Genomic DNA, 15,531 nt, shown 5'->3' on the forward strand with positions numbered 1-15,531 from the left:
TAAGAATGTCTTTAAATGCCAATCCCAATTCATCTTTTTCGTTATCTACATGTATATATTAAAATCACCAACAATTAGGACTTTATCTGCAGCCAGTACTAACTCTGATAGAAAGTCAGCAAATTCTTTGATAAAGTCTGTATGGTGCTCTAGTGGTCTGTATACAGTAGCCAGCACAAATCTCAAATGTGATTTATTATTTACACTATATTGCTACATTAATCATCAACACTTCAAAAGAATTATATTTGAAACTAGACTTCTTAGTAATTCTGAAAATATTACTATAAATTACAGCAACACCTCCCCCTTTGCCTTTCAGACGAGGTTCATGTTTGTAACAGTAATCTTCCAGGGTGGACTCATTTAAAGTAATGTAATCGTTTGGTTTTAGCCAGGTTTCTGTCAAACACAGCACATCTAGATTATAGTCTGTAATCATATCATTAACAGTAAGTGCTTTTGAAGTAAGGGATTGAATAATCAGCAACCCAAGCTTTATCATTTGCTCATTTGTATCATATCTGTTTTTTATTTGTTAAACATCAATTACATTTTTACCCTTAGATGGGTTTGGAAGTTTTTTGTATGTCCTAATTCGGAGAACAGACACAGTCTCTGTATGATGATATCTAGGTGAAAGAGGCTCTATGTGATGGGATTTATCTGACCTTGGTGCCGTGAGACGGCTGGCAGACGGTCGGTTTAGCCAGTCCCTCTGCTTCCTGACCTGAGCCCCAATTCATATTTGAGCTCTAAGACTATGTGCCATATTACTAGAGAGAAGAGCGGCACCATCCCAGTAGGGATGAATACCATCTCTTTTCAACAGGTCAGGTCTGCCCCAAAAACTTTCCAGATTGTCTATGAATTCTATATTATTTTGCGGACACAACTTAGACCGCCAGCCATTGATTGAGGACAATCTACTCATCACTCTCTTTGGTTCTCATCACTCCTGCGAACAGGAAGGGGGCCAACTTAGAAGTTGACTAACATTTCCCATCACTCTTTGGTTCCCTGCTGCACATCTTTCCCAATCAATCCTAATACACTCCAATGCACCTGCTGTACTAATACACTTTTACCATTAATGGTACTTTAATGGCCTGTTGAACTTTAAAATGTGGACTCCAGCCCTTTGGACTGTCAAAATATTATTAATTATTAAACGAATTATTAAAATTAGTCCTCAAAAATGAACAAAAAGTTAAAATGTCAAATAAATTCAGAAACGTTAACTGCATGAAAAGTAACAACGTAAATATATGAAAATAATTTAAATTCATGCGTCACATTTAAATCTGCAGCGTAATGTGAGACAAACCGCCAAATCATTTCAGCTTAGCAGTAGGAGCAGTTTTGCAGTATATTGAGTTGAAGCACGCAGAGAAATGCTATGGATGGTTTTATTCCATTCTTCCACCAACGAACAGTACTGTCTGTGTTTTAGAGCGTGCACAAGAATAAAACCAATGTCATACCGGTAATGCAATTGCTTCCTGCAGCCTTAATTAAATCATGTCAGGTAAAAGGGAAAAAACATTCTGCAGATGATATTTAATTTTGTGTCTTGCTGGCTTTATTTCTTCAACAGCTTCACGTTTAATGCACTTTCATGTTCTATACAGTTTCGCGTAGATTTTCACGCACCGCTTACCGCACCTATATTGAGACTTTTCTTGCAAATCGCGGTCTTTAAATCCATATAATTTGTGCTGTCATTGATGGAAAAATTTTGTTTGCTTATAGTAATACTTGTAACCATAGACATAATAAATACATAGACGCCCTATTGGCCACTGGATTGTACGTCAACGGCGCCGCCATATTGCGGAGGGCAACTTTCCCATACCTCTCATTTTTTTTCCATCAATCTCTTTATTCAATTTTGAACATGAAATAAGAACAAACAAAGTTCCCCTTCACATACAAAAACATAACAACCAAAAATAAACAAAAATAAACAACGACAAACAACATAGTAATAATGAAAAGAAAAAAAAAAAATTCTGTGAGTGACGGTCCAAGGACTACTGCCCAGTCATTTGCAGCAAAAAACGTGGGACACTAAGTTTACTCAGGATTGTCTGGGAAGGTCAACTTCCCAACATATTCAAAAAAGGGATCCCACGTCTTTGAAAATTTAGCCTGGGAGCCCCTTAACAAATGCCTAATTTCTTCCAGTTTGGCAAAGTAAAGGACATCCCTAATCCAGTGAATGTGCGATGGAGGTGTAGGAGACTTCCATTTCAAAAGTATCAAAGCCTTGCTAACAAACTAACAAAGGCTATGAACATCTTGGACTCTGCAGACAACGACATTGTGACCGGAATTACCCCTTCCCTGTGACCTCACTCAAAGAATCAAAAATATTTTGCCAATAAGTTGTTAGGACAGGACAAGACCAAAACATATGTGTTGCTGCTGCCTGGTGACAGCGGTCACAAGTCGGGTCAATGTTGTTAAACATCTTAGAGAGCCTGGTCTTAGTCAAATGAGTACGGTGTAAAATTTTACACTGGATCAATCCATGTTTGGCACAAATTGAAGAGTGGTGTACTTTGTCAAGAACATTCCCCCACATATCTTCAGTGAACGCAATCCCCAGATCTTCCTCCCATAGCGCTTTAATTGACGACAAAGAAACCAATCTGAGTGAGTGGATCTGAGCGTAAATGAGTGAAATCATACCCTTCAAAGCAGGAGCTGGTTTTAAAAAAGTATCAAGGGGTGTGTCAGAGGGTATAGAAGGAAACTGAGGGAACCTATGAAAAACAAAATTACGGATCTGCAAGTACCTAAAAAAGTGTTGATTTGAGAGGGAGAATTTTTTGGACAACTGTTCAAATGAGGCGAAAGTGTTGTCAATGTAGAGATCCTTAAATGTTTTAATACCCTTATTGGACCAAACCTCAAATGCATGATCAATTAACGATGGAGGGAAGGAGTGATTAGCTGTTATTGGTGCCAAAATAGAATATGTTTGAAGACCAAAGCAACGTCTAAACTGATTCCAAATCTTCACAGTTGTCTTAATAATGACATTTTTGGTGTAACTTGTGATAGGTGATTTAACAGGCGAATAAGCCAAAGCTGAAAGTGAAACAGGCTTACAGGGAGATTGTTCCATTCCCAACCAAACCGATGATAATAACTGTGAACCAGAATGTAGCCAAAACTGAATTATTTTAAGGTGAGCCACCCAGTAATAAAACTTTGCAAATACTGTTTGCGTAATCTTGGTGGCTTCCCGTTCCAAACAAAATCCGAAATAGTGGTGTCTAATTTACGAAAAAAGGTTTGCGGAAGGAAAATCGGTACACACTGAAACAAATATAAAAACCTGGGAAGGACATTCATTTTGATACTATTAATCTGAGCAGCTAGAGTCAAGTTCAGCACTGACCAAGATTAAAACTGCTTTGTACTTGAGACAGAAGAGTAGTGAAATTAGCGCGATAAAGATCCTTGAATTTAGCAGTAACCTGAATCCCAAGATATTTTAACTCGTGCTGAGCAACTTTAAACGACAGGTTGTGAAGTTGGTATTCATGTGCTGCCTTATTAAGAGGAAGGAGCTCACTCTTACCTAAATTTAGCTTGTAACCAGATATGGATCCAAATGAACGAAGAACAGAAAGTGCAGCTGGGACTGACATAGAGAAGTCAGTAATGAATAAAAGAAGATCGTCAGCATATAGAGATACTTTCTGTTCTTGCCCACAACTCACAATGCCTTTAATGTGCGGGTCACCACGAAGCGCAATGGGAAAAGGCTCAATTGCCACAGCGGATGAAAGAGGACTTAAAGAGCACCCTTGGCGTGTTGAACGATAAAGAGGAAAGTAAGAAGACTGATTATTATTTGTCCTAACTGAAGCTAAAGACGACGAGTATAAAAGCTTCACCCAAGAAATGAAATTTTCCTTAAAGCCGAATTTCCCCAAAGTATAAAATAAGTATGCCCACTCCACGCGGTCGAAGGCCTTCTCCGCGTCTAACGATATAATTGCTTGAGGTAAGGTTGTTGACGGAAAATTATAAATAGTATTAAAGAGCCTTCTCAAATTAAAAAAGGAGTGCCTATTTTTAACAAACCCCGTTTGATCAGGAGAGATGATCAACATTTAATAAACTAATTGGTCTGTACGAAGAGCAACTAAGAGGGTCCTTGTCCTTTTTCAAATTAAGAGAAATCGATGCCTGATTAAGTGTAGGGGGAAGTTTAGAAGTCAGAAAAGATTCATTAAACATATCAATCAGAACCAGGGCTAGTTTGTTTTGAAAGCATCTATAAAACTCTACAGGAAAGCCATCTGGCCCTGGACATTTGCCAGATTGCATCGCTTTAAGAGCGCCCGAAAGTTCTAGAGCAGTTATTGGGGTTTCCAATTGCTCTGCCATATCCAAATTAGGGATTTCTAAATGGGAGAAGAAGCCATCAAAATCACACTTTTCCACATTTGTCTCTGATGTATATAATGAAGCATAATAAGCTCTAAATTCATCATTTATTTTTTCTGGGTCTATCGTAGTGCCTAAAGATGTGGCAATTTCCGGAATCTGATGAGAGGAGATAGTCTGCCGTAATTGATGTGCCAACATTCTACCAGCTTTGTCCCCCTGTTCAAAGTATGCACTGCTAGTCTTAAGTAACAGCTCAACAGCACGCTCCGCCGCCAATGTGTTAAATTCTGACTGAGTTGTAAGGCGTTCTTTATACAACTCAGGAGTTGGAGAAGTAGCATACACGGCATCCAATTGGGCAATACGACAGGAGAGAAAAAGGAAAATGCTTTGCTTGTAGGATTAAAGAAACGGCAAGGATCTGAAATTGAAAAGTTCTCCATAAAGTCTTTAATAACTTTAGCTGATTTTGAAAGCGCTGCAGCTTTATTGGAGGAACAGTTGAGATCTGGGTTCAACCAACAATTAAAGTCCCCACCCAAAATGAGTAAGTGGGAGGACATGTCTGGAAGGGCAGAAAAAAGTTTCTTGAAAAACTGTTTGGGGCATACACATGAACTAAAATCAGTTGGGAGCCGTATAAGCTGCCTGTAACTATCAAATATCTACCGTTGGGATCAGAAAGCACTTTAGAACAAACAAAGGGAATTGATTTATGAAATAAGATGGCAATGCCCCTGGACTTACTATAAAATGATGAGAAATAGGACTGACCAACCCACCTACTTTTAATTTGAGAATGAGGAGTAGATTTTAAGTGCGTCTCTTGAAGATAAACAATCTGTGCTCCTAAATTTTTAAGATGATTTAATACCTTAGTACGTTTCACAGGGGAGTTCAGGCCTTTACAATTCCAGGACACCAGCTTGAGGTCACCTCCATCAGTACTTAGGTTTACACTCGATTGAGCCATTCACCGAAAATAAGGCAGAAAAAAAATGTCAAGGATAATGACAAATAAACCGTCACCACAGCAGCGTAAATTGGTAAAACAGTTATAAAACCAATACAATAAAACCTAGAAAACACAAGACAGCAACAACAAAAGTAAAACACAAGCCCCCCATCCCCCCACACCACCCCATTGTTAGCATCTCCCCAACTGAGATGCACACAAACCCAAACCTACCTAAAAGCACAGAACGCTCCGTAATAGCTCTAAGCTAGAAAGAATAGTGCTACCTAAAAAACAAAAAAACAAAAAAAAAACTAAATAAATGTACCTACAGAGTTTGTAAAGGCCACCAAATCCAAATTAAGGCAGCCGAATTGCTCTATTCATCAAATGAAACCAAACCAACATTGCTTTTACTGTTTAAGCATTAACACCTGGTACAAAAAAGAACGAGGTGCCATAAACAACTATAGATAACCCAGGGCCAGTATACAAAACAAATGAAAGAACGTTGTCTACGTGCAACCATCAGACTGATCCTGGCACCAAAAATGTCCACTCTAATTACAGTTCTTTTTAACAAAGTCACTGGCCAAAGAGGGGTCTTCAAAACGCTTCGAAGTGCCATCCAGCATAGTGATCTTAAGTGTGGCGGGGTATAGAAGCCCATACTTTACCTCCGGAAAGGAGCGCACACTGCGCTTTACAGCAGAAAAGGCAGAACGCTTCTTGGCGACAGAGGATGTAAAGTCTGGGAACACAGAGATCCGTGTGTCCTTGTAAAGGAGTGGAGAAGACTCGCCTGCTCGCCGTAGAATCGTGTTACGAACATGGAAAAAATGCACCCGCACGATAAAAGCCCGAGTTTGGTTCCCAGCCACTGGTTCGTTCCGCAGAGATCGGTGAGCACGATCAAGTAACGTTTTTTCTTCCAGTCCCAGTACATCCTGTTGCAAGACTGCAATAATCAGTAGGACGCGGTCCTTCCACTCCCTCCGGTACACCGACCACACGAATATTATTTCTTCGAGATCTACTTTCCAAGTCTTCGCACTTATCATCCAGATGATTCACCCGAGCGGTTAACTTACTAACAGTAGCCTCGAGTTCGCTTATACGGGAGCTATGGTCGTTTGCGGCCTGCTCGAGGTCCCGCACTGCCGCTTCATGAGAGTCCACTAACCGCTGAAGTGGTTCGATTGAGGCTTTCAGTTCCCCTCTAACAGACGAGATCTCAGAGTACAATCCAACAGCAACAGTGTCCATTTTAGAGAAAATATCATTCTTAAGCACGTCCATCATAACTTGTATCCTAGCATCCAGAGTGCTAGCAGCGCTGCTCTCTGGGTCCAGTGTTTCGGGATCAGGAGGAGGCGGTGTTTTGCGGCCTCCTTTTTGGATGTCCTGTTTCTGTCGAGTATTGTACATCTTGCAATGCCCAAGTTGAAATAATTGGTATAGACTGTCTTCCACTGCATGAAAAGACTCAAATCCGGCAAAATATGGGCATTGTAACCTCCTGTGTAATTTGATGTTTGCCGGATGTATGTGGGAAAAAGCGGATCAGAGTAACATGGAACAGTATATGTCCAGATAAACCCGGAAACCTCACATATGCGGACATATACAGGAATCCGTGAAATTTCACGGACATAAACACTGCTGGGTGTGAGGGGACTGACGACTGTTAGGTGTGAAGACCTTTCATATGTTAATGACTGACACTAACACAGTGCTGGCTGTTCTCAGAGGGAGGGGTGGCCAGGGAGGACTTCAGGATTGAATTATCTCTGGATTACTATAGACCTTATGCACCAGAGAAACGAGGGCGCCGCCATCTTTAGAATATTGTCTTTTAACTTCCGTTTTGCGGTCGCTCTGTATATTTCTATGGCACTGCTGTCCAGGAGTAAGTAGCTTTTGAAGTGGATTTACTTAAAGTAAAGTTAACGAAAGTTATCATGAGGACTGTAATGTTTAAAGCAGATGACTAAACAAATGTCAGTCGACCGAGAAGATTTTAAAACAAGCCGTTCATTAATAAACACGCAAAATCGCTGTGGAAATGCAGACCAGAAGTCAAAAGACAACGAGCGCAGCGCTGAAAAGGGGCGGGGCTACATAAGGTCTATAGGCTACAGCAAACAAGCTTTTTGTACAGAAAAATAAATAAATTCTTAAGGCCCTGAAACACAAAACCGACGTCAAAGAACTAGCAATGACTAAAGCCGACTCTAGGGTTGGCTCACTTCGCCTGTGTCAGGGCCTTAAAGCGATAGTTCACTTTGAAATTAATTTTTTATATGTTTTAGCTTACCTCAAGGGCATCCAAGATGTAGGTGTCTTTGTTTCCGCAGTAGTTTCAATTTTGATATTTTTAGGTCAAACCGTTCTTGTCTGTCAGTCATATAATGCAGGTCGATGGTCACTGTCTCAAAACACAAGCACAGAGTCCAAATTAAAACAATTCCCCATCGTCCAAATGAAACAATTCCCCATCATAAGTACACATTGATGGCCTAAGACACGAAACAAGCGGTTTGTGTGAGAAAACGAACAGTATTTATATCGTTGTTATCTTGTTGTATAATATCATGAAAATGCAATTACCTGCCTCCCTGTTCATTATAGATGCCTTTTTGTTACACATATTTAGCCAGTGTATTGGATAGAATGCATTGCATTCAATGTTATTATTTATTTTGTTTGTAAAAGATGGCTTATATTGTTTTGGCATAGATGTACAGTAATTGGTTATGTATGTGACTGTGCCAACCCATGTTGAGAGGAGCAGAAAAGTGTGATTATTTTGTGCTAGAGGACTCCTAGAACTCAGCCATCTTAGTTGAGTTTACTGTAGTTCAAGGACATGAAGAGATGGACCGCTTGCACCTGCCTGGAGAAGGATCTGGGAAACTTTGGAGGAGTGTCAACCTAACGTCTGTTGAAAACAACAGGAGTATAAAAGACTGAATGAACTGACTGCCTCTTGGGATACTGATACGCCAGAGCCCCCGACGCCTAGAAGCCCAGAGCTGAGGACAAGAAACCCCAAGCAGAAGATGAGATGCCCAGAGCTTACTACACCTTTGATTCAAAGCGTGATTATTGTATTTTATACTTAAACGATGAAGTTTTATTTGCCTTTATATTTTTGTTTATTATAAAAGAAAAGTAACCAATTAAAATAAATTTAATTGATTACAAAATCTGCCTACCGAGACTTAGATTTATGATGCTGGAAGACTTTTAATGCGAACATACCACAGGGGAGTCTTCTGACCAAATTGTAAGTACTTTTTGAATGCTTACGTTTTAGGTCAGATTTGACTTTCTTTACCTTACCTGAGAATAATAAATAAATAGGTAAAAGGTGTTAAGATTAAAGTACACACCGTAAAACATGGCGCCCAACGTTTTAGGGGCATTGATCCATCGACCCCTGGCCACGGTCGATCGAGCAATGCTTGCCCATTCGCTTCCGCACTCGTACGCTTGAGTATAGGAGTACGAACTTTGAATGCTAGTAAATTAGCAACTAAAAGGCAACCTGTAAGACCCCAAAAATGTTAATAATCTAGAAAAGATTATTTAAAAGAACAACCCAGAAAGGTTTAAAATAAAAGACGTCTAAGAGAAACTTCTGGAAAAGATAGTATTTAAAAATACAACCCAGAAAGGGAGAATATTACTGTTATAATAAAGCCCAGAAAGGGCAAAGATTAATATAAAAATAAAATTCCGTGAGAGTGGAAAATATAAAAATAAAATTCCGTGAGAGTGGAGAAATGAATGCTATAATGCATACCCAGAAAGGGCAAAGATTAATGTAATAATAATAAAACCCAGAAGGGTTAAAACAAAAGTCGACTAAGAGAAATTTAGCCAGAAAGTAATAATCTAGAAAAGATTATTTAAAGGAAAATCCCAGAAAGGGTTGAACAGAGATTATTTATAGACAGCCCAGAAAGGGTTGAACGCGCGTAGAACAAATAACTTTATGAGCGAGAGAGCCGTAAAGATTGAGAAAGCCGTGAAAAAGGAGAGACAGAAAGTCTCAAACGGCTAGCCTCAGACAGTAAGAGGCAGAGACTGGCTAAAAGATAAGACCTGTTAGTGGAGGACGCTTCGCTTATGACAGGGCAAGCAGTAAAATCCAGCAATCTAGATATTTAACATGAGGAGATTCTCATGTATTAAACTGAAAACTAGCCTCCCAGGCAGACACAACGGTTCTAGAAAATGGAATAGTAGCTTCTCTATAGAGATAGACCAAAATGGTTAAAACTTAAAGACTGAGGTAGGTCTAACATGAAGTGGAAAAATGTGTACATGTAATAACATTACAGAATAAGACTTCTAGACAAGGAATAATGGTTAATACTGATTAATGACTGTTAACAAACAGCTAAGAAATGTTTTTCTAAATATTACGAATGATAGAGTGCTAAAAAGAATTTAAACCACCAGACCTGGATAGACAGGCTATATATCAAATTGATGATAATATCTTTAAACAAACAGAAGAAATGCACCTATTGTCAGATGACAGTTTTATGAAGTGGAAATATGCAGGCTAAAAGTACTTACAGTATAATCTGTAACAATATGTGTTGGGAAAAATGGGATGTTATCTGGCATATTAAAATAAAAAATAAAAAAGTGTAATGAAAGTATAATTATTGGTCCTGGAACAGCCAGGATGATTTTATTGTAAAATAGGTGTAACGGTTAAAGAGACAGAGTCTGTGAGCATAGCTCAGTCTCGAAAAGCCAACAGCGGTGCGTGCCAGATCGTCTCCCACACTGTATTACAGAGAAGAGCTCGTGCTTCAGAACACTAGAGGCTGAAAGACCTGTAAAACGATAATTATGAAAACTTAAGGGAGGCACTGACAACAAAATAAGTCAGGTAAACTTTATTTTATTGTAAAGTTAAATAATAGTTTATGATGGAGTGAAAATGGTAATTGAAGGAATATAATTGCAAATAACAAACAATGAAGAAAATGGGAGATAAACTATTAACAATAAACTTGTTAAGTAACAATGCAAAGAGTAACAACTTTAGAAACGGGAAAAGATGTCCCGTAAGGACTCTCTCGGCTGTCCACGCCTCTGTATGAGAGTTTTACAACAGAGTCAGGGTGAGTTAGAGTCCAATACCTCTGATACACAACACAGAAAGTGAAAGCAGGTAATCAAAAGATATTGTGTTAAATGTAGCTAGTATATACTTTTAATATTGAATGATTAGTCAGAGGTTAATGTAGTAAAAACAGAGGACTTAATACAAATATTCCGATAGAAAGAAATAAAGTAGGATGCTATTAAGAGGAAAACAATAAAAATAATTAAAAATAAAAATAAAAATAAATGGTGCCTATAGAAATTTTACTTACAGAGATATAAAGACAGCCAGTCTAAAATGGGAACCCATTACTGAGGGTTTAAGTAGAAAAGTGACTAAATATTAGAACAAGTAATAGTGTCATTAAACACAAAAATTAGTTTCTGAAGCGAGACTTAGGTACCATAAGAAGTTAGTAAGAACTTCAAAAAACAAGAGAGTGTTAATATTGGTAAAGAGAAGTTTCAGAGTCCAGAAGAAGAGATGGAAAAAGACACTGGGACTTTGACTATGCTAGTCTGACTTTTAACCCAAAATTCAATGAAGAATAGTTTATAAGCAGGAATATTAGACTTAAATCATGTCAGGTCATACTGCAAACATAAGTAAACAGGTAGGAGTTAAAAATTACATAACCATATAGTGCCTATGCTGGCAGGAGGTTAAAGCATTAGAAAATGCATAAAGGTGAGCCGAGATTTCGCTATAAGACAAATGTGTATCTGTCTTAGATATAAAGACAAATATAATGACCGATTACTGAGAGAGATATTCCTAGATCAAAAATGAAAAGATAGTAATAACTAAATAATATGAATAATACGAAGTAATAAATACATATGTAAATTACATAAGTGGACAAAACAAACAAACATAAATAGAATATTTTATATTTTATAAGCTACTTTAGTCTTGAACAAAATTTTAAATAATGACTACAGCAGAGAAAATGCAAAATATTTCAGTAACTTAGGACAGGGCTTGGTACGCTGATAAAGGTTCAAAAATGGAGATGTGACTGAGACTGAACTGGTTTTCTACAAGAAAACTTTGCTACTCTAAGGTAAGAAAATATAATTTATTTAAAAATATGTAATCAAGGGCTAGCAGCAAGAAATTGTTAATTAATTTATTAAAATAACAAGATAAAGCAAGGAAAAGCAAGCTTATTTATATAGCACATTTCATATACAATGGTAATTCAAAGTGCTTTACATAGAAGAAAATAAAATATTCAAAAGAAATGAGAATATTACAGTTTAGACAAAAATAAAATAAAATACTGTATAAACAATCGGACGAACAGATAAGCAAGAAGGATGACCTATAATTAGTAAAAAGTTATTATAATTATAACTATACATGAAGTATGGATTTTTATACAGAAATTTATACAAAAACTTATATTGTAAACTTCTTAGATTAGGAGAGCTGTTAAAAATAGTAAATTCAAAGAGTATTATTAAATGGAATGTTTAAGTTAGGGACAAGATACAATGTTTTGGACTGGAGGAAAAAGACTGATAGATGTTTTATTAACATCTGAGAAACTAAGAATAATAAATGGAAAATTGATCTAATAAATACGTTTAGATAAGAGAGGTCTATACCAATTGAAGAAGTTGTGAAAGAAGGCAAAGCTGTTTTTATGTATATATAGGCTATATATATATAATTTTTTAATATTATTATACTAATGGCAGAAGGTTTTAAAGGAGTCGAAATGCCTACCATTCCAGCCGCTCAAGATAGCTAAGGAAACACCCTGGACAGTGAAATTTAGAATTAATAAGTTGATTGAGGACTCAATAAAGCAAAAACTGTTTAAAAGCTGTAGAAGTTGTGTTAAAATTGCCTAGGAAGTCAAGTTTGAGGATTTAATGAGTATATATACAAAAGATTATTAATGTTTAACGAGTTTGAGTTTAAGAGTTTTAGATTTTGGAATTTGAAGTGGTTTATACGCATAAAATGCATAGCTTAATGGGATACATTAAAATATGTTATTGCTAGCAAAGGATGAAGCATAGTTACATACTAGAAAAATAAAATGTATTAAACTAAACAGGAATAAGCTGAAATGTTAGTGCAATTAAAGCAGCCATGTGAAAGACGTCGAGTTCTGTAGAGAAAAAAAAAAAAAGTGATTGTAGTTTGTGCCGAATGTTGAATATAAAACCAGCTTTACCCAAGTATTAATGATAATACTTTTATTTTATATTGCACCTTTAAAAGTTGCTTTCTCAAAGCGCTTTACAGGCAAACACAAGAGGGAAAACTACATATTTTAAATAGAATTATAAACAAATAAAATGGAAAATCAAGTAAATCCTAAAATAAAATGCTTTAAGAAGAGATTTAAGTCACTAAAGTGTTGCTTCACTGCTGTTGTATTGTCAGTAACTTTACCCGAAGTATCTAGTGCAATTATAACTAGAAAAAAAAAAAAAAAAAAAGTTTGTTGAGACAAACTTTAAGTTGGCTTGAGAAAGCCGGACCAGAGAGTTTGAAGTAGTTAAAAGTAATTAAAAGTTTAAAGTAGTTAGAAGTTTTAAATAGTTTGAAGTTTAAAGTAGTTTAAATTTTGATTGATAAATTAGGTATAAAGAAAGAATAGTTAGAAAGAAAGAAAGAAAGAAAGAAATATTAGAATTGATAAAATATGATATCAATTAATAAAATAAAATAATAATAAAAACATACCTTGCTTCTGAGAAAAAGTTTAGCAGTTCTGTGCAAAAGATATTCCAAGTTGGAATTTTTGACCGAGGTCAAAAGATATGCTTCATTTGACAAACAACTACAGTTAGAGAGCCTCAAATGTGGAAACATTGCAGTGAGGAAGAAATATAAAAATAAAAGCAAAACATTATAATAAAAGGACGATTGATATCTTATGTTGTAACAACTATTAATAGCCAGATAAAAAGTCATAAAAAAGGAAAGAGGTTTCTTAAAAAAGTACAATTGTTTGTAAAACTATGTGCACTGAAGACTGAAGATTTCAGTTTGAAGTCAGAAAAAGAAGTATATTAGAGGGAGTAATTTTTCTCCTGGTACAGCCTAGCACGCAGAGCTCACGGGAGTATCTCAAGGTCGCTCGACAGGAGTTTTACCAGACATCCCAGTAATACATGGAGAAACAGGGTTTGATTTAAACTGTTTTGAAAAACGGGAAAATAGACTGCCAGGTAAACTAACTGATTTAGCTCTAAAGCTTTAAAAAATGTTGGGGGGACTTAACCTCTTGTATAGACTAAACCTTTTTTCTGAACCTTTTAGCAGACAATTTTAAAGAAAACACAGTGATATGATATTAATACAGCTGATAAGGTAGCTTGACTTAAAGAAAAGTAGAGAAACGGAAACAGAATGTATAATATATAACAGATATTGGACCAAATTTAACACCTTAGTGAGAATTTAATCTTTGAAGTTTTGACTGATAACAAGATACATGTTCCTAAATGGGGACAGGCTTTATAATATTACTATTGTATATGTTAAAGATATGCAACATAATGGAGTTATTTAAAAGTCAAATATGGAGGTTAAATATAGTGAACAAGAAATAAGATATTAAAATAATTAAGTGGGTTACATCTTATAGTAGTTCATGGATTTTTAGGAAGTCCTAGCGACTGGTGTTGCATGAGTGCACTCTCAATGCTGGGTCGCGCAAGGAAAGGAACTTGTTGTTAACCCCAATGCCAAACAGATATGTGGATGATCCACTGTGGTGACCCCTATAACGGGAGAAGCCGGAAGAAACATAGAGAGAGAATGTGGATGGATTGTCGGAATGAATTTAGACAAAATAATAATAATGATGAAATAATAATGTACATAACAAAAGTAAATGTATAATTATTACTACGGTGAAAGAGATAGTGACTGCTTTAGACTGACCACATAGTTTTAGGATATTTAGAACAAAGACAAGGTTTGAATATTAATTAACTTAAATTAGTTTTAATATAAAGTATTAAGATATGCAGCAGAGTGATCAAGATGCAAGAACAGCTGTTAATAGCCTAATAATACAAGTTGCAGGCAAGATGTGATAAATGAAATTAATATTTTTCATTTTACAGCTATTTAACAAACTGAAAATCAACAAGTACTGCATACAAAGTGACTGTAAGAAATGTCTGAATAAGCTTACATGGAGATTAGCCATTTACAGATGTAAAAATAATAATAAAAGTGAGGATAGTTGACTAAGAAACTTGGAGTTATTAGAACATTTCCTCTGATTTAAAAGGAATTTGATCCTTGCTATAAAAAACAAGGTGACAAATGAAATTAAACAATAAAAGTATGATTAAGATAAAGAAAAGCTTCTTAAGTTAGAGATAACTAGAGAGGTATTATCAGGACTGAGGTTAATTTAATGATAAACTGAAAAAGAAGATTGTCAACAAACAATGAGAGAACCTAGTGTGTTGTTGTCTGCCAGGAATGTAGGATGAGTTATCCTCAAAGTAATAATGAATGACCCAGTGACTATCGACGAGCACATGGATGTATAGGACTGTTTATGTAACAGGGTTGCAGTGGACTAAATGCGATGAATGTTTGAAAGACATTAACCAAAGTAATTTGCTGGTATATATGGAAGGCAATAGGCATTGAATTTGGGGCATGGACCTTTGGTGATTTAACCATTTAAGGCAAAATTACGGAACAAAGGTGTACAAAGAAATCAGACTTGGAAACAGCTGGGTATTTCTAGCGTCGTAAATATGGTCATAATGTATTGAAATAAATACAAATGACGTACAAAGCAAGTGGCTGCTGGTTTTGTCCCAGGAGACTTGGGAGAAAACTAGAGAGCCTAAAATCTTGCTTTGAAGAAGGCAAAATATTCCAACCAAAGTGAGAAATGGTTAATGGAAACAATTGCTAAAAGCTATTTACAATATAGCGTAAGAATTGATCACAATAAAAAAATCTCCCAAAAAGGGGGAATGTGATTAAATGCATAATATATATATATATTTTTTTTAAAGAAAGAAAAAAAAAAAAAAGTCCC

This window comes from Rutilus rutilus, assembly GCF_951802725.1.
Source record: "Rutilus rutilus genome assembly, chromosome: 12".
NCBI classification, from domain to species: Eukaryota; Metazoa; Chordata; class Actinopteri; order Cypriniformes; family Leuciscidae; genus Rutilus; species Rutilus rutilus.